Source organism: Macrobrachium rosenbergii, chromosome 47 (assembly GCF_040412425.1).
Source record: "Macrobrachium rosenbergii isolate ZJJX-2024 chromosome 47, ASM4041242v1, whole genome shotgun sequence".
NCBI classification, from domain to species: Eukaryota; Metazoa; Arthropoda; class Malacostraca; order Decapoda; family Palaemonidae; genus Macrobrachium; species Macrobrachium rosenbergii.
In genome coordinates, this window is record NC_089787.1 from 37,621,909 (window position 1) to 37,643,123 (window position 21,215).

The 21,215-nt window shown below is 36.1% G+C and overlaps 1 protein-coding gene across 1 annotated transcript in view; it reads right to left on the reverse strand.

Moving 5' to 3' along the window:
• The window catches only part of LOC136830774 (uncharacterized), a 175,121-nt gene that overhangs the window by 66,104 nt on the left and 87,802 nt on the right, over window positions 1-21,215 (reverse strand). The gene's annotated exons all lie outside the window — the stretch shown is intronic.

Below are 21,215 nucleotides of genomic sequence, written 5' to 3' on the forward strand. Positions count from 1 at the left end.
TTATATCAATGAATCTAACAAAGTGAGTAAAAATACCGAAAATTACTGGAAATAACTCAACTGTAACCAAAAGTTCACTTTTTTGTAAGTTAATATGTTCTTATGTAAGATTAAATAAAAGTCTTTAAGATATTTTCTTCTCATTTAAACATTTCATGGATAAATATATATATATATATATATATATATATATATATATATATATATATATATATATATATATATATATATATATATATATATATATATATATATATATATATATATATATATGTAATATACATATATATATACACACACACATATATATATATATGAAGATAAAAGGCCCATAAAGCACTATTTATACGTTGCAACCATATATTTCAGACGTTTGTGTGTCCCATATCACTGGTATAATACGGACAAATGATGTGCGACAAGAGTATATACATGGCATATGCGGCTGTGACAACACAACGTTAGTGGTATGTAGACTACAGTTGACCCGGGATGGATGGAAAATAGGTTATTCCATTGTGTTCTGGGCCTCGTTTAGCTCCCGTCTGCGTCGAGTTTGGTGGGCTTAACCGCTGGAACACCTGCTAGAGAAGAGGCCTGAGGATTAACTCGCCAGTGACATCCGATTTCCAATGGCCTTCTGACAGGTTCATATTGTTGGTGTGATTGATGACAGCAGGTTCCAGCACCTTCTTTTGAACTAAATTGAATATAGAATTTAGGCCAACGGCCAAGCATTGGCCATTCAGCGCTGAAACGGAAACTGACAATAAAAGGTTTGAAAGGTGTACCAGAAAGAAAACCTCGCAGTTGCACTATGAATCATTTGTTAGGAGAGGGTGGAAAGTAGGAAGGAAGAAAGAGACTATGAAAGGAGGTACCGCAAAAGAAATGAAAGAAGTTGCAGCTAGGGGGTATGGACATCTACTTTTGAAAACCAGCTCGGCCCCACCTCAATTTATGGTATATCATTTATCCCTAATATGTACGAAAATCCCCGAACTCTCTGAAGTATATCGTACTTATCTTGTGTGCTATATTAAATCTCATTACAGTTGCTTCTTTGGTATCTTGCAAACTCCGGCCACTGACTTGAAATTCATACTATTATTATTATTATTATTATTATATTTTTTTTGGTCTATCACAGGTGGTTTTTATAGTGTGTGGTTCCGGGCTGCATCCTGCCTCCTTGGGAGTCCATCACTTTTCTCACCATGTGAGCTGTTTCTAGTAGCACACTTTTCTGCATGAGTCCTGGAGCTACTTCGGCATCTAGTTTTTCCAGATTCCTTTTCAGAGATCTTGGGATCGTGCCTAGTGTTTTTATGGTTATGGGTACAATTTCCACTGGCATACCCCATATCCTTATTTCGATTTTCAGGTCTTGATACTTATCAATTTTTCTCTTTCTTTCTCATCTACTCTGCTGTCCCATGGTATTGCCACATCAATGAGTGACACTTTCTTCTTTATTTTGTCAATCAACGTCGCGCCTGGTCTATTGGCACATATCACCCTATCTGTTCTGATACCATAGTCCCAGAGGAGCTTTGCCTGATCGTTTTCTATCACTCCCTCAGGTTGGTGTTTGTACCACTTATTACTGCAAGCTAGCTGGTGTTTCTTGCACAGGTTCCAGTGGAGGGCTTCTGCTACTGAATCATGCCTCTTTTTGTACTGGTTCTGTGCAAGCACCGGACATTTGCTGGATATGTGGTTTATGGTCTCATCTTTCACATTACACTTCCTGCATATGGGTGAGATGTTATTTCCATCTATTGTTCTTTGGGTATGGCTGGTTCTTAGGGCCTGATCTTGTGCCACTATTAGTTTTCCTTCTGTTTCCTTTTTGAGTTCTCCCCTCTGTAGCCATTGCCATGTTTCATCGCTGGCCAGCTATTTTGTCTGTCTCATGTACTATCCGTGCACTGGTTTGTTGCGCCATTCCTCTGTTCTGTTTTTCATTCTTCTGCCTCTGTATATTTTTGGGTCTTCATCTACTTTTATCAGTCCTTCTTCCCATGCACTCCTTAGCCACTCGTCTTCACTGGTTTTCAGATATTGCCCCTGTGCTCTACTCTCCATGTTGACACAGTCCTCTATGCTTAGTAGCCCTCTCTCCACTTCCTTTTGTGTTATGTATACTCTGTCTGTATTTGCTCTTGGGTGTAGTGCTTTGTGTATTGTCATATGTTTTCTAGTTTTCTGTTCTATGCTGCAGAGTTCAGCCTTCATCCACTCCACTACTCCCGCGCTGTATCTGCTTACTGTACTGCCCATGTGTTTATGGCTTTTGTTCCGGCGTTGAGTTTTGACTTGAGTATCGGCCTTAAGTCTCTGCATATATTCTTTCCTGATCGTGTCCTTCATCTCTTAGTGCTTTATATCCTCTCCTTCTATTATTCCCCAGGTATTTGTATCCTGTCTCATCTATGTGTTTGATGCTATTCCCGTCTGGTAGCTTTATCCCTTCAGTCCTTGTTACTTTGCCTTTTTGTATGGTGACCAAGGCATATTTTTCTATTCCAAACTCCATCTTGATGTCCCCAGATAAAATCCTTACAGTCTGGATTAGGGTATCTATTTCCTTGATGCTCTTACCATACAGCTTGATGTCGTCCATGAACATCAGATGGTTAATTCTTTTGCCTCCTTTTTTGAGTTGGTACCCAGCAACCATCTTCTGCAGTACTTTTGTCATGGGGATCATGGCTAATACAAAGAGTAGTGGGGACAGTGAGTCACCTTGAAAGATCCCTCTCCTGATGTTAACCTCTGCTAGTCTTACCCCAGAGCTTGTAAGTACTGTATTCCAGTTGTGCATTGTATTTTTTATGAAGCTGATGGTGTTTTCCCCTGCCCCACATATTTTCAGCCATTCTATTAGCCACGTGTGCAGCATCATGTTGAAGGCTTTACTGTAATCAATCCATGCCATATTAGGTTGGTTCTCCTTCTCTTACTATTCTTTATTACCATTTTGTCTATTAGGTACTGGTCTTTTGTGCCCCTACACTTCCTTCTGCAGCCTTTCTGTTGGTGGGGGATGGTGTTTGTTTGTATCCTCTAGGTAGTTGTATAACCTTTCACTGATGACACCTGTTAGTAACTTCCACATTATTGGTAGGCAGGTGATAGGCCTGTAGTTATTTGCTATATTTCCCTTGTTCTTGTCTTTCTGTACTAAGGATGTTCTCCCTGTGGTCACCCATTTGGAAGCATGGTGGCTTGTGATACAATGCTGGAGTTGTTCTGCTATTGGTGGGTGTAGGGCCTTGAAGTTTTTGAGCCAGTATCCATGGACTTCATCGGGACCTGGGGCTTTCCAGTTGGGCATTTTCTTTAGTTGGTGTCTGACTGTTTGTCGTGATCTCGGTGAATCATTGTTTTATTCTCCCCATTTCTTCTGCCTTGATTTCCTGGAGCCATGTTGCATGTTTGTTGTGTGATACCAGATTGCTCCATATGTTTTCCCCAAGTTTCTTACTTGATTCGGTTTCAGGAATTTCCTGGTGGTTGTCTTCCCCTCTTAGTTGGCTGTATAGTCTTTTCTGGTTGGTTCTGGAAAGTTTGTTCTGTTGGTATCCTTTATTCCTGTTCATGTACCGTTGGATCTTATGTGCTTTGGCTTTAAGCCTCTGTTTTATATCATCTATTGTGTTGTTTAGTCCTTTTCTCCTGTACTTTGTGTTTCTCATTCAGTTCCTATTTTGTTCTCTTGCTTCTTAGCCTCTTTGCTGCCATCTCTTTCAGTTTACTCAAGTCAGATCTCATGGCCATGATTTGTTTTTCTAGGCGCCTTTTCCAAGGTGGTTGCTGTTTTCGTTTCTGCTGGGTTGGTTGCGATGGTGGTGTTGGTGTTTGTACCCCCATGAGTTCTACTGCTAGTCTTCTCCTGCACATGCCAGGTTATTTGTTCCTATGATACTGGTGGTGTGGATCAGTCTCATTATTTCATTAACTCCACTTGTTTTTCCCTTAGTTTCTTTGAGTTGTAGGCTTTCATTGAGGGGATCTTTGTTCTTTCTGTATCTGGCTTCATCCATTGTCTGTTCTTTTATTTTCTAATAGTTGATTCTCTTTCTGCTTTTCCTATTATCGTCTGTAACTTCTTTCAAACGAACACTAATGTTCTTTTTGGTAGCTTGAATTTCAAGTAGTGGCCTCTGTTGTGGGCTTGTTCCATATGAATAGGGTTGATCTTTTGAATAATAATAATAATAATAATAATAATAATAATAATAATAATAATAATAATAATAATAATCTCTTAAAAACCCTTCTTTCATTAATGTCTATTCTGTTTCCCAACAGATGATACACCTGAGCAAAGCGTTCGGGGAGTTGGACAAAGCGAGGTCCTTCTTCAGACGTCCCACACCTGTGAGCTTCAGCGACGGTGAACTTCGCACTGGACTCTGAACAGGTGAGTGTATTATTATGGTTATTATTAATCAGGAGAAGAACCGTATTCATATGGAACAAGCCAGCCACAGGGGCCATTAACTCGAAATTCAAGCTTTCAAGAACATGGTGTTCATTAGGAAGAAGTAACAGAAGGTAACAGGAAATACAGAGAGATTACTTATTATAAAAGAAAAAATACACTTACAAATTAATAAATAGGAAAAAAGTAAGTGCATTAAAACAGAGGGAGAACTATATTAGGGTAGTAATGCATAACATCTTCACTTGAAATTCTGAAGTTCCAATTGCACATCCTCAAGGAGGCTGTTCCAGTCCAATGGTGTGAGGAATAAAGGACCCCTCGAACTGGAAATTTCGACAGGGAGGCACATTTACTGTATATTGGTGCTGCTGTTTAGCGAATCTGGTTGTTCCCAGAAGGAATGCTTACCCCTGAACTTCTTTTTAAAGACAAAATATAAGTATGAACCCACAACTACAGTTCTCTGTAATAAGTAACACAAGAAGTCTGTAAGAACTCTATAATTCTTCCACAGGTCAAGAAGTGAGCTTGGTCCCAGACAATTCATCATACGTTGTGTTGGCACCAATTATCCTGAGGTTCAAGGATGACGTCAAAATGGTCAGCAAGTAAACAAATACACATAAACAAAAATATTACATATATTTTTCTTTATAATGTTGATAAGTGTTAGTATTTCCCGACACTACAATTTTAGCCCGCATACTAAGCATTCTTGGATATGTAAAGTACCTGTGAGAGCAGTGAACTTTAAATTCAAGGGCATTTAAGAGTTTGCACATAATTTATGTTGTTTGATAAATTCATACACATGTGTATGTATATATATATATATATATATATATATATATATATATATATATATATATATATATATATATATATATAAATTTCACTAAGCCTCACATAACAAAAAAAAACCACCAACCCACCCGCACTTTTTTTAAATTTTAAACAGGAAATGTTCATAGTTCCTATAACCTAAAGCCACATACCGTCGACCCAGTAGACATTGCAAAAAAATTATGAATAAATTCATGTTTAATATAAAGTAAAAAGTATCAGCATTGGACCCACAACTTTTATTTCAGAAATAAACGTTTCTGGAGACTTTGAATGAAAATAAGAAAAGGAAAATAAAAGAAGACAAAATAGACATCTGGACGTAATAGGTCCACTGGACTACTCCGAACCTGTAAAGAGTCAAGGAGTCTCTTTTCTGTTTAAGGTTCAATTGACTATTCTGAGTCTCTTTTCTGTATATCCCGTGTTTCTAAAACTACCTAATAACCTTATTATTATTTACGGATGCTCATTAAGGAATCTTCATACGAATTAAGAATAGCTGAGATACAATTCATCTTCAACAGGATGGCTGTATCATACAAGATCATTTTATATTGAGTCTTCTCAACTTTCCTTAAAATTCTTTTCCTCTTCTAATTTAATAATTGACGTGTTTAAGAGAATAATAATAATAATAATAATAATAATAATAATAATAATAATAATAATAATAATAATAATAATATGACCCGTTCAATAAGATGGTTGTATCATTTGAGTTAATTTGATATTGCGCCTTCTCAATTTTTCCTCATAATTCTTTTTATCGTCGGCGTTAATGTTGGACAATAATTGACCAATGTTCATTCTTTGGTAAAGAAAAATACATTTGCAGCGTATTTACACTACAATAATAATTCAAAACTCTGAAAAAATGAGATATAATTCAGTGATGATTCGTATATAGTAAATCAGTAATTTCTGAAACACTGTTAAATAATAAAATCAAATTATAAATTGTCAGATATTTTTGACGTATAATCTAAAAAGGCCACTGCACCTTTTGATAATGTTAACTGGCCATCCTGATCTTCATGTTAAATTTATGAGAAATTAACACACAAATAATTCATTATACATATAGAACTATACAATGAAAAATGGTATTCAAATATATATATATATATATATATATATATATATATATATATATATATATATATATATATATATATATATATACAGGATCATGTCAAGATTAACGAACCCATTCGCAGCAGGTTTGGCTATTCTTTACAAGAAGGTTATTGGGTTCGTTATTCTTTACATGGGAAAAATCGGGCTCGCTGTTCTAGACATGAACACTTCGGTACCAGACATTTGATCCTCTAGGGGCTAGTAATGAACAAGGCGAAATAAATTTGACCCCCCAGGGGCTAGTACTAAACACGGTGAAACAGTGTAGATGTATCACTGATTCGCCGTTTTTAGTACTAGCCCTCATGTGGAGTTGGAGTTCGGACCGGAAAGGGTTGGCCATTCTTTACATGGGGTCATTGGGTTCGCTGTTCTTGACATGGATATGTTGGGTTCACTAATCTTGGTATGATCAATATATAAATATACACACGTTATATATTATATATATATATATATATATATATATATATATATATATATATATATATATATATATATATATATATATATATATATAATGTTTCAGAAGTGGAAATGATGATAAGAGCTAAAAAAGCCACAAAAAATGTGTTGCTATTCTGAAAGTAAAGATTTTTATATAACAAAGATGCATATAAAAAAATTAAGACGCACTTCAGTGCCACCATTTTAAAAGATAATAGAAAAAAACGCAACACGCACAAGCATGCAGGTTCAAAGAGAAGGAACAAACAAGACGCCTGATGTTTCAGGAGAGCAAAATAAGATATAAGAGACAGACGGGTGTCACTTCGCATGATTAAACGAGCAGCCATTCTGATATCTGACCCGATGGCACCTCGCCATGCTTGGTGGAATATAAGAGGAGGAAAAACACGCTGCTACATCTAATGGGCTGCACTGCAAGCAACAAGTACTTTGTTAGTAGTTAGGTTTTTTATTCCTTCAGTGGTATTTGAGTTGCACGTATTCACTAATTAAGTGGCCGTCAAATATTTTACAACTTGGGCGCAAGATATGACGCCATAAAACATTTTACCATATGATTTAGCGTTTATTCTTAAATAATAACAACGTCCTCTCTCGCATAATAAATGGCATTTATATCATACAACTTAATTGCGTAATAAAATAAATGAAGATCAAAAGAGGCACATAAAATCGACGATTAGTTCTTGGACTGCCGGGGAACCTGAGAGGGACATTACTGGTGCCCAGCATCAAGGACAGCTAACGAAAATGATACATATGTAAGTGTGAACAATTAACAGCTAGGCAAGTATAAAAAATTATGCACAGATGGGTGTGAAGAAGTAAGTCATGCTTATTTCAGATATTTTGGTTCTTTTTTTAATTTTCAATTTGTTCAGTTCTACTGAACAAAAGTTATTTCGGTATATTTCATAATCATTTTTACTTATCGCCCATCACAATTTTTGGGTGCTAAAATAATTTCCAATCTTACACCAAAACGGACACAAGAACCAAACTATTTCGAATTTTTCAAGTTAGGGAGATTTTCTGTTTTCATGGGTTTCTTATTTTTGTTTTTATATTCTGAGAAGTCAAAAACATTCTCAGAACTTAAATCGATTTCAGTATCCATTATACTGAGAGATACTAATAAATTTGACGCTGCTATAACTCAAATACCTTGTACCCTTTTCTTTTTCTCTTTGCACACAGATACAAACACTGTTCATCCAGAGAGAGAGAGAGAGAGAGAGAGAGAGAGAGAGAGAGAGAGAGAGAGAGAATTATCCTCCTAGACATTCATGTAAGCAAACATGCTCTATGAAACTGAAAATACTCTTTTCTTTTCCCTGGTATTAACTTATCTTATTTACCAGTCTGGTTTACCTATCTTACGTGGAATGTTAAGAGGGCTGTAATACCATTTGAGAGCTCCGTGCACCATTATTTTAGTCTTCCTGACTTATACTGCCGTTTTATTTATGTATATGCCATATTTATGTCGGTTTATTTTATCTCTATTTATTCATTATTCTCCTCGGTGTGTTTTTCACTATCTTCGCATGCGGGCATCGTATTCTGTGAAATTCAGCATTGGAAGTTTGGGGAATTTTAAGTCTTTTCCCTATGAATGTTTCACATCTGAATAACAGCAACAATAATAATGATCCTTTTTGCTTGGATAATGTAGAAGTTAACTGATCTAGTTTAGTAAATATGCACTGGCGCCTGATTTACAAAAAAAAATAAAATAATAACTAGTGTTCTTTTTCTTTTCAAAATAATTTCACAAATTAAAAATAGAATAAAGGCTATTAAGATCTCTCTAAGATCGTTTTATGGCGCATTACCTTTTGCACACGAATCTGCCTCAATTTTCCAGATGGCAGTATCTGCGGCCTACGATGGCATCAGCAAATTATGTAAAGAACCTCCTTAATTTCAAGGCGACGCGAAAAATTAACCTCGCGGCCCCAATCAGAACTGCATTCCATCCTAACAGAATCAATGATTCCGTTACGTGAGGTCTCGAGGTTTCGGGAGATGAAAGAACTGTTTCGCTATTTGAACACAGAGTATGCGAGAAAGATATCCGAATAGCAACGGACTCTCTTTTTTTAGCATCCGTTGCAAGAGAAAAAGACAGCCTAAATATAGCGAAGAAGTATTATAACTATTATTATTATTATTATTATTATTATTAAAAATACTACTACTTTTACGCGAGTTCAAAGCAAATGAGCATATATGCAAATGAGTATATTATGTATGCAAAAATATACTAACTCATGAAAGGTAGCTTTTTAACACATTGGTAAGTCGGTATCTCCTGTAAAAGAGATAATACATATTTTTATTTAAAACATTATGGAACTTTTATCCTATATTATCATTCAAAATGTGCAAATTATTTGGCGTATTAACTGCAATGGTCACAGACAATGATATCAAATAAAAATTAATGAGATATTTCTTAACATAAAAAAAATAAAAAACTGTAATCAAAAGCTAAATCTCTAGCAGGTCAACTGCTGCAGTTTGTATTTTAAAATTTCACTGACATCAATACACTACTTCTTCCACGGATCTTGACTTGACCCTCGAAGGAAAATCTACCTCTAAGGTCCCTAAGACGGTCATTTACTTAACAAATACCTCTAAGTCTTAAGGATCAGGCAGTTTATTGCAGTTTTACTAATATATACTTGTCATTACAAGCGATAGGCTAGAAGCATGTGGCGTATTCGTAAAAGGCGAAGGGCTGTCCCCCGACTTTATACTTCCAAGGAGATATCATTCCCTACATCTCTCGGGGAGCAAGCCTTAAAGGCCTGTATGTGGTGTGGTTAAAGAAAACAGAAAGAGATTATCAAATATATCTCAAATAAGCAGAAAATCAACAAAAACTTGTTGATTCTCAGATAATAAGATCTCAGATAAAGGCTGTGCGGCCTTACTTTTACATTCAAGTCGGATAAATCTAAAAAAAAAGTATACCTTAGTTTTACCAGACCACTGAGCTGATTAACAGCTCTCCTAGGGCTGGTCCGAAGGATTAGACTTATTTAACGTGGCTAAGAACCAAATGTTTACTTAGCAACGGGACCTACAGCTTATTGTGGAATCCGAACCACATTATAGCGAGAAATGAATTTCTACCACCAGAAATAAATTCCTCTAACTCTTCATTAGCCGACCGGAGAGTCGAACTCGGGACTAGCGAGTGCTAGGCCACAACTCTACCGACTCTCCCAACGAAGAGCTCCGGATAAATCTAAATAAGGTGAAGTTTTGTAACCACTTGAAATATCTAAATTAGGTGAAGATTTGTAACCACTTGAAATCCCTCATCCAAGCATTACTTCTGCGCCCAGTCTCTCCCATTTCGGTTGACTTCTGTTACCTAAATTTCCTCCTTGAGAGAGAGAGAGAGAGAGAGAGAGAGAGAGAGAGCTCTAATAAAGAAATTCTACCGCTTTAATAAGAAAATTCCAGCTAATACAACAGACATAAAGTTGTTCCTGAAAGGAATCTCCTCATAGATTAGGGTGACTAATCCTTGCATAGTCTTTAAGATCACGACTGCATCAGGATAATGAGTCCGGGACCAATCTGCAAGTTTAACGGAGGCCGATAGCCATGTTTTCCTCTTTCAAACAAATAAAAAGATGCAGATGGCTGAACAAGAAATAACAATGTATAACACCAACGGAATATTACTAAAAAGGAAAACGAATTTCTTTGCATGGCAACTATAACTCAAATGAGTAATAAAAGCATTAAGCTAATGAATTTCCGATATCTAAACTATGATACAATTTTAGGTAGAGTTACTCTTCAGCAAAAGCTTGAAGCAAAATTATTTCACTGAAGAAATGTTGATCACGAAATTTGTTCAGCTTCAAAGTCGTTCATATTTTGGGATTCACCAACTAGCTGATAAGGAAATGTCACGTGACTATTGCTCAACACGATCGTTTAGTAGGCTAGAGGCAGAGGCGAAGAGAGTGATAAAATCTAAATTTATGATAATTACAATCATTACACGCGATTTCTTAAAAGTGATTAATATATATATAAAAATATATGTATATATATATATATATATATATCCATGTATCCACCTTCAAGTTTTTTTGTTTTGGTGTTCTCGTCGGTGAGCTGCCGTTTTCCTTCGCCAGTCGGGTCTGGTAGGGCAGCGATAGTAGCGGCAGTAGTCGACGTTGGTCGAGTTTTTGAGCAGCAAATTGGAGCTCGGCTAAGTGGAGCACGTCGTACCAAGTGTGACCATGAGTAAATACGAGCTGCTCATCTTTGATGACATCACTTTCTGGTTTGTGGGTTTTGTCCCTGTCGTGCAGCTGAGGGCTGTCATGGTGCCCCGATGGAGGACGTATGTTTGTTTTTTTTCCTGCCTGCTGTTGTTTATTTTTGCCTTTTTTGTTTAAAGCACACACATTTTTGTATTTATGGTTTTTATCTTTTTACCAGACCTGACTCACTTATAAATATAAATAAATTAATTTTAAGCTCATTTTATTGTTTTTGTTGTTTTCTATCTGCCGTCAGTCATGACAGCCCCGTCCTGATATATATATATATATATATATATATATATATATATATATATATATATATATATATATATATATATATATATATATATATATGCCAATGGGCAAAACAAAATTTGAAATCAAATAGACTAAAACTGCATACAAGAATAAGATTAAACATAAGTCTGGTACGATCTGTGTTGCCAAACGGACATGTACCATGGCATGGTATGACAATGAAAGTAATATTCAAGAAGAATATCAGAAGTCATATGGCAGGATAAAGTTAGATATGGAGCAATAGAGGAAATTTCCTAAGTTCATAAGTGAGATAATGATGAAAGGGAGATGGAGATGGCTTGGACATGTCCTTTGCAAAACCCCTGGGACAACAATGCATGACAGTGCCAGCTGTGCTCCTGTGGGCACTGGAATAGTTCAAAGACCCAGACGTACTTGGATGAAAAGTAATAAAAGGGAGGCTTCAGGGCTTCAGGTGAGCGGAGATTTATGGAAGATAAAGTAAAATACACACCTAGGTGGAGGATTTTACAGGGGCTCTTTGAACTATACACTACTGTTTTATATTTATAAGTATATGTACTGTATCACAAAATCCACGTAAGAAGGTGAGTGAAAACCGGGATTTTGAACAAATACTTTCGGAGTTTATTCTACATTTTCAAGTTCATACTGAATACAAAAGAAGTTGACAAAGCTTTATATACAAAAACAGAAGGTAGGGGCGGGGTTACAGTTTGTTTATCTGGGTAGCATGTTCTTTAAACAAAAAGGACAGGGACAAAAGATCAAGGAATAATCCAGGGTGGAGATTAACATTCCTGGTGGAAGTAGCTTCAATAAACACAGTCTCTAACAGATTCCTTTCCCGATGGTCGTTGACCTTGTAGATTATCGTTGACTTCTCCCAGTTCATCGCATGACCTGTCTTATATATGTGTATGCATATATATATATATATATATATATATATATATATATATATATATATATATATATATATATATATATATATATATATATATATGTACAGTATATGTCTCCAGTAGGACCTATGTGAAATTCCGCCACTAATACCTTTACCTATGCTTTTACTTCCACACATCTCTACTCATCTCCCTCCTCTTGCCTCATAGTTCTCATCCAAGTACGTCTGGGTCTTACAACTCCTCTAGTGCTCACAGGGGCTCAGATGATACTGTCATGCGCTATTCTCCTGGGGTGATGAAAAGGACATGCCTAAGTCAACTCCATCATATATATAATACACACACACATATATATGTACACGTGTTATACTATTCCCCTTTCTCTTTCTTGAAGTGACTGGCGCGACTATAGTTTTTTACCAAATCCCAAAGGATGATGTTGCTAGCTCGATGCCCTTTTCCTTGGACAGCTAGCAAAGGAGAGCCAACTGCTGTTACGCTCAGCCACGACTGTTTCCATGAAAAGGACAATGGGAGGGGCCACTGGTAAACGATGCCCTCATCACGGAATCATTTAAAATCAAATATTAACTATGGATGTGTGAAGTGTTCCTTCTCCATGGAAATACAATCCGTCAGTTACTGAGCAAAGAAGAAAGTTATGCGCACTGTGATCTTGCTACGCAATCGGCTGTCTTTGAGACCTAAGAATGTCTTATTTAGATCTATTCTCAAGAAACTGTTGGGGGGCAGACCGTACTTTCACGATTTCCAAAAGGATGATGTCCAGCGAGGATTTTCCGAAAAATCGTAAGAAAAGGGTGGAAGAAGAAACAGAACACAGATATGGAAAAAAATTTTTGAATGTGATAAACATGCACACATATGGACGATTATTTCTGAGTTATTCTTTACCCACGCAGTGATAGAAATAATATGACGTGAATAATAAAACATTTACGGTGAAGATTCATCGGCCATAATCTCCAGCTTCAGCTAAGTTGATTTGGTTATATATTCGACTCTTGTTGTGAGAAGACACCTAATGTACAGAAACAAAAAGCTGATGCTACGGACTTTAGCACTATGTAATTCATGTTAGTGTTTTGGTATTTATGAAGAGTAAGAAATAAAAGTTTGCATGACCGTCTTTTCGTCTCGTTTCCCTTAATCTTTTCAACAAGCAAGACAAGGTTCTTTAAGTAGTTTAAATTCATGGTGTTCACATGATTCCCTTACTTTGCTTTCCGAATTGAGAGCAAAGATCCTAAACGACTGGTAATATACAGGAAACTGTAAAAAAGAAAAAAGAAAAATTATGGCCTATTTAAACATTTAATAACAGCACACCACGAATGTTTGCTTGTCTTGTTAATGAAGAGAAAAATAAATAACTAAATTTTACTTAATAGAAGGAAATACAAATCTCTACGGCTGAGGCTATCTAATGATCAACCGACTTACGATGAAGGAAGGCCCCGAAAATTCCTTTCAGTTACCCCCGTGACAGGTCGCCAGAGGCCCTTTCAGAGATAGAGTTATTCAAAGCATAAAAATCTATGAAGACAGACTCCGCCAAGAAAGGTTGGTTAAAAAGTTCAAAAGGACACGGAATCATCTCTGACACCAAGATACTAATACCGAAATTTATTCTCTCGTTCGGTGCCTAACCTGTTGCTCCATTCCAAAGCTTAGAACCTGGTCATTGAGGTCTTTTAGCCTTAAATTGCATCTGCTGTCTTCATCTCACACATGCTGTCGGCTTAGCCGGTCGAAAACCTTTGCCCTTTTCTCCTTGTATAGGCGTCTTCGTCTCCTACTTTGCCTCCCCCGCCCCCCCGCCCTCAACGAGGAGGATGATTTTAGCATTATGTCACATGGGTATAGATCATCAAAAGAGAATAGTTGCTTATGTCCCGACGTATCCGACTCATAAATTAAATAAATAAATATAAAATAAATAAATAAATAAATAACATCAACACTGATGACGGGAAAACCACATCTCTTGTGATAGTGAAGTTAAAAAAGCCGTAGAACCCAACCCTTTCCCTCTGCACAGTTCTCTCATCTTTTCCACTTCGCTTCCCGGCGCTTCCCCATGCAACAGAATGGGCGGGTACAACAAAAATAGAAGATGAGAAAACACGCGAATATGGAGATACCAAACACTATGTGGTCTCTCCAGACACAACGATGGCTTTCCAAATGACCTTAACCTCTGCCCTTCTGAGCACGGGGCCGAGGAGGTTAGGGGTCAAATCGCTTGCACAAAGAGAACTCCACTGTTTTCTTTCCAACCAATGTAAGTGGCTCCGTTGTTGCCAGAAATTTGATAATAAACAAATGAGTGGCCATTACTGATGTCAAGTTCATTAGTTTAATACACGTGTAGACAGTGGGAGCGTAATCCTCTTTAAGACAATAAAATGTATATTATTATTATTATTGTTGTTGTTGAAAGAGACCCCTTTTCAAAATGTTCTGCATCGGCGGAATTTACGTTGTACCGCACTTACATTATGTTTTTATTTTCAATATGTTTAACAAAAATTCCGCTGATGCATCCATTATACTTATATAACACATTATTAATGCCAGCGTTTTCTTGGCTTCATGTTCCATTATGACTGTATAAAAAAATAGCTTAGAAATATACTCCATTTCAAACAAGTAACTTCCTTCGACTGAGTCCATGCAAGTGGATCAAGATTACAAAAATTAACCTTAAAGGAAGATTCTGCCTTTATCTCCGTATGCAAATGTACCTAGCACATCTCTAGGCAACTGAATGCATACAAAAATTAGTGCCTGCTGCTTGTAAAAGGAGCTCGTTTATGTTTAATACTCCAAAAACAGATATAAGAGGGGATATTTGACGCCGAAAATTTTTGTCACCGTGTTTATCCATCTTCCTAGGTATGTATACACACACAATATATATATATACACAGTATATATATATATATATATATATATATATATATATATATATATATATATATATATATATATATATATATATATATATATATATATATATAGTGTGTGTGTGTGCGCGCGCATGACTAAAATCAAGTTTCATGAAAGGAAGGTGATTCAACATTCATGAGGTGAATGTCATTTGAAGTGAATGATACGAAAAGCTGATGGAACAAATGACTCGATCTTGCGACTTCTACACATTCTCTCTGTCATTCCGAAGGCTTGTGTAAACAACGCGACACAGAGTGTAGGAGTCAAAGAGCTGAGATGCTCTGTGAAGCAAAACCTTAATATTAGATGCATAGAATAAGAAAGGATGGACTTGGGAACCTAACGTTTAAAGTTTTCTGTAAAAGAAAACTACTGAGATGGCTATTGGTCTGTCCGTCTGCACTTTTTTCTGTCCGCCCTCAGATCTTAAAAACTACTGAGGCTAGAGGGCTGCAAATTGGCATGTCGATCATCCACCCTCCAATCATCAAACATGCCAAATTGCAGTCCTCTAACCCCAGTAGCTTTTATTTTATTTAAGATTAAAATTGGCCATGATCGTGCGTCTAGCACCGCAATAGGTGCCTACAACACCGGCCACCACCAGGCCGTGGCTGAAATGGTCATGCGTCGCGGCTGAGAGTTTCATGGCCGTGGCTGATAGGTTCATACACCACTTAATGCTATACAGAAAACTCGACTGCGGCGAAGAAACTTCGGCGCACTCTTTATTTGTTTATACATGTCAAAGAAAAATGTTGATTGAAGAGCCTCCCCACAACACTTGAACAATATTCCATTTGGGAACGGATGCGTCCCATTTAAAAAACTAAAAGAGCTGCCCAGAAGAGAGCAAGCCATCTCCTTTGAGGTAGACAGTCAGTTTCATGACGTGATCCTTCCATAGCATTCTGAGCTCGAAACACTGATAGCCCAGTTCCCAAATATTTCGGCAGGCAATATAACTGGACACGGTAGGATGAGAGAAGAGACTTCAAGGAAGAAGTGAGGCAAGAAAGGTATCGGGGTGTGTGCCAAAGACTGGGAGGAGCTATGGATTGTCAAGGGAAGCTAATAAGGAATTGTATGATGCGAATTTTTATAAAACTTTCCTTTATGGAAATAAAGGACTTATGCTGAATATGCATGAAAGAAAAACGGTTGAGGCTGTTAAAATCAACTGTTTCCATAATATATGTGGCATGAGAAGAATGAATGACATCGTGATAAATGTGGAGATTACATAAAAGTGGAGAAAAAAGTAGCGCAGGAGGTTTGATCCAGTGGACGGTATGCAGGGCAAAAGACTAGTAAAAAAAAAAAAAGTGCATAATTTGCAAGTTCTAGGAGAGAAGAAGAAAAAACATAAAAAGGGCCGGAGAGATGGTCTAAAAAAGATAACAGGAAGGAAGGGCTTTAACTTCAAGGAAGTGAAAATATGTAAAGATAAAGGTGAATTAAAAATTATGTGTAAAATAATCTACGCACTATTAATGAGCCTTGAGTGTGGGAGTATGAAATAACTATTGTTCTGAAAGTTTTCAACACTGAGGTTTCATCTACGACCTTGCAATTAACGTATAAGTATGGAAGTGACATTTGTAATATTTTATTTATTTGAAGCCAACCCTGGTTAAGGGAAAAACCTTTGTTGAAAAATGTACACTCTTTATACTAATATATATATATATATATATATATATATATATATATATATATATATATATATATATATATATATATATATATATATATATATATATATATACATAACCACATAATTAAAACTATAAAATATAAAAAATATATAATATATATATATATATATATATATATATATATATATAATTTATATATATATATATATATATATATATATATATAAATAAATATATATATAAAGCATGTATGTATAAATAGTTGAATTATTCACCTTTCGTATACTGGTTAATAGGTCATGTTGAAGGAAATGATTTCTGTTGGTTCTGTTTGACCTTTTTGTCCAATTAAACCAAAATGGCTGTTTCATAACAAGTAAACGTCATCATCAAAAGCTCGTGAAAATAAAACTTACTACTGGAAATCTTGTGCACGCAAATGATATATCAACAAAACTGGAAACCTGAATAAAACAATTTGTCTTTTAATCGATGCAACCAATTTAACATTCGAACATTTCAACTATAAATTCAAGCACAAACCAACGCAGGCTTTATATATACACACACATATATATATATATATATATATATATGATATATGATATATATATATATATATATATATATATATATATATATATATATATATAGTGTGTGTGTGTGTGTGAAAGTGCCAGGTGAAATGTGTGTCGAAAGTACAATATGGAAAAATTAATCACAGGTTACAAATCTTGCTTCGTTAAGATTCAATAAAAAATAAGGATACACAGTGGGGAAAATTTACATATTTCCTAGGGTGACAGTACAAAAGAACATACAGACGGCTGAAAAATAACACATGACAGGAGAAGGAGCCCTAATGCACGTGAGTTCACACCTTTGCTATGAACACCAGAGAAATTATACACCTTAAAATCTTTACATTTTACACATTTTTTTTTTTTAAATATACGATGATACTCATCTTACATTATGGTAACATTTTGGGAACACATGGTAAGGGTGACGTAGCCGGGCTGACTACGGGCGTGGTGCACAAACATTGTTTGTCATTATTTAGATTTTGCCTCACCATAACCTATCGTGTTTGGGTTAGAATCCTACACTGGGAACTAAGATCTTTCACTTGGGCCTCGTAACGATGGCTGTAGCCAATCACTGTGAGGAAGTCGAACAACTACATATGAATACATATGTATTGTATATATGGTAAAAAGTAACCAGTGGATTCTATACACACACACACACATATACTGTATACTGTAGAATCTACTGGTCACTTTTTGCCAGACACCTACGTAATTGTAACAACCACAAAGGCTTCTTAACTTCTCGAATTCTTCGCGTATTTTGGATACGCTTGGCACTACAAAGCATTAAGATCCAAGTGCAAGAAATATGAAGAAATTATGCTGTCTGGAAGGGGACACACACACACACATATATATATATATATATATATATATATATATATATAATATATATATATATAATATATATATATATATATATATATATATATATATATATATATATATATATATATATATATACATATATATATATATATATATATATATATATTATATATATTATATATATATCTCTTTAATATACATATACATTTATGTAATCTTGCATATCTTTAAAGCGTATGACGAATGACATTTTACCCCAGTGCTTTACACACCTACGGTACACTCAATCGCATTCTATTTAAGGGAAACATTTAAAAACTGTTTCAAAGGAATAAAACACAACCACCCTCATTTTCGAGGCTGTCATTCGATCCGACTGAGCTCACAGTGAGAACTGATGTTCAACGTGTTAGCTACAGTATCTGCTGCTCTCTCAGTGATTTTAAGTTCTTTACAAGTAGAGAGCTTGCAGAAAACGCAAGTGTGACATCCATTACGAGGATTTTCCATCATTGCTCAAATACCGAACAGGCCATCCATGCTCATTTTGGAATCCTCATACCATTAAAGAGGTTTCACCCATCGCTGAATAATTGGATCAGGCCTGTTCCCTTACACATGTCATAGTCCGGAAGTTACTTTTGTTTGTTCTGCTCATTCCCATTCAGTTCAGTTCTTGCCCTATTTGGAAGTAGGGAGAGTATTTTGTACACCGTTTTAGACGGTTACGCATTTTTATTTTTGTCTCATTTCCACATTTTTACGTTTTTAGAAGCTTTTTGGCTGTCACGAATTTTTCATTCTGTTCATTTGTACTCAATGTTCTCAGGATAATTTTTTTGTTTTTTCAGTTTACATTTGTAACTTCTTGAATAACCATTTTATGTATACTACATTGTATATTTTGCTGCCCTAAAAATGAGTGGACATATGTATGTATATATATATATATACATATATATAATATACATTATATATATAAATATACACACACACAAATATGTACATGTATATTCACCTATATGCATCCTTCCCGAGTTAGCCATACAGTTTTCAGCAAGAATGAAATCGTCGGTTCCATGGATTTCTCCAATCCAGCTGGGGCATCTCCCCAGTCTACTGACTACCGGGTACATAATTCTTATTTACTTCAGCACAGACTCTGGAAACGACAACGTTGCTTACCTCAACTCGGTTTCCCCAAATCCCGGAGATCTGGCTGGTCAGACATGGCTGATAGGCAAACTTTAAATCTACGAATATACATAAGTACAGCCTGAAAGCAGGTTGGAAACATACTGAGAGTGAAACTTAATTTTGACAGGGATTAACGGAATGTTCACCTCCCCATTTTAAAAAAAACCATGTTTAATAACATTTATATATGAATACTGCCTGGAACAAAAGCAAAAGGTGGGATTCTAGATTATAAAAAGACAATAAATAAATACAATCCTATCCTTTTCCTACTGTATCCTTCCCTCCAATATCCTTAGCAACAACAAACAGCAAGAAGAAAGAAATATGAGTCGATTAATCTGCATAAACAATGTCTCTCGTTACGCATCTTTAACAAGAGTATTTTTCATGTCTGTGATACTTCAGTACTTACAACAAAGAAATACAAGCGAGAGAGAGAGAGAGAGAGAGAGAGAGAGAGAGAGAGAGAGAGAGAGAGAGACTAGCACTCAGCTGAAGTGTATAATCATTATTATCAAAAAGGTAATCACTAATCCCCCTGGACAGCCTGGGCCTTAATTGACCAATACGGACGGCCACAATCATCGGTTAAATGGCTAGATTTAAATAGTCCCACTCAAAAGATGGCCCCAGGGGGACCTCCCGTCTCGCCGGCAAGTGCTTTGAGATAACGTCCGAGTGGCCCCATAAGATCATCGCAAGCACTGCTGGATCGGACAGCCCAGATACCAACTAGGCTGAATTATTAGGGTGATTCTACAGAGACGAGTCTAACCTGTTGCTTCAGAGTCGGGAGCGGAGACAGGGAGGCAAAGAGGCCATACTCTACTCTACTCTACTCCATCTGCACATCCGCGACAGAGAAAAAGATAACTAGTTTTCGAACTGATTTTACATCAAAAATGGCATCGGGTATTCTACAGATAAACACAATACTAGATAATACATATAATAAAAACCAAAAACCATATATATATATATATATATATATATATATATATATATATATATATATATATATATATATATATATAATAACAAAGCTTTTGGCAACACAAACACCACAATCCTCTATGTATTGTTCTTGCTAGATAAAGGTTGTTTTGTGCCAGCACGGATTCCCCTCCGGGAGCTCCCCATATTGGAAGTCCTCTACGAAAATTACACAATATATCATTTTACAGGATTCAGATTCTGGAATTATGAATATCAAATGGTCAAATAATAGATTACATGGGTCAATCGCATATCATTTCTTCCCACTTAGCTTAACACCCTCTTTCATCTCTAAGCTCTTCAACTGGCTCCGTTCTATCCCTTGTTACGCTTCGTCAACAAACCGTTGTACATGAACATGAAATCACACAAACATAAAGATTAAACTTATCACCACCATAAACTTGACACGGTCAGGAAGGGTACGCTGACAAACCAGTCACACCCCATGATGAAAGTGAATCTTCGTCTTTTCTGTGTGTGTTTTATTTTAACCCTCCCAAACGAAGACGTAACATTGAAAGCAATCGCCGAATCCCGTAGCAACAAAATAAGAAGCAGCAGCC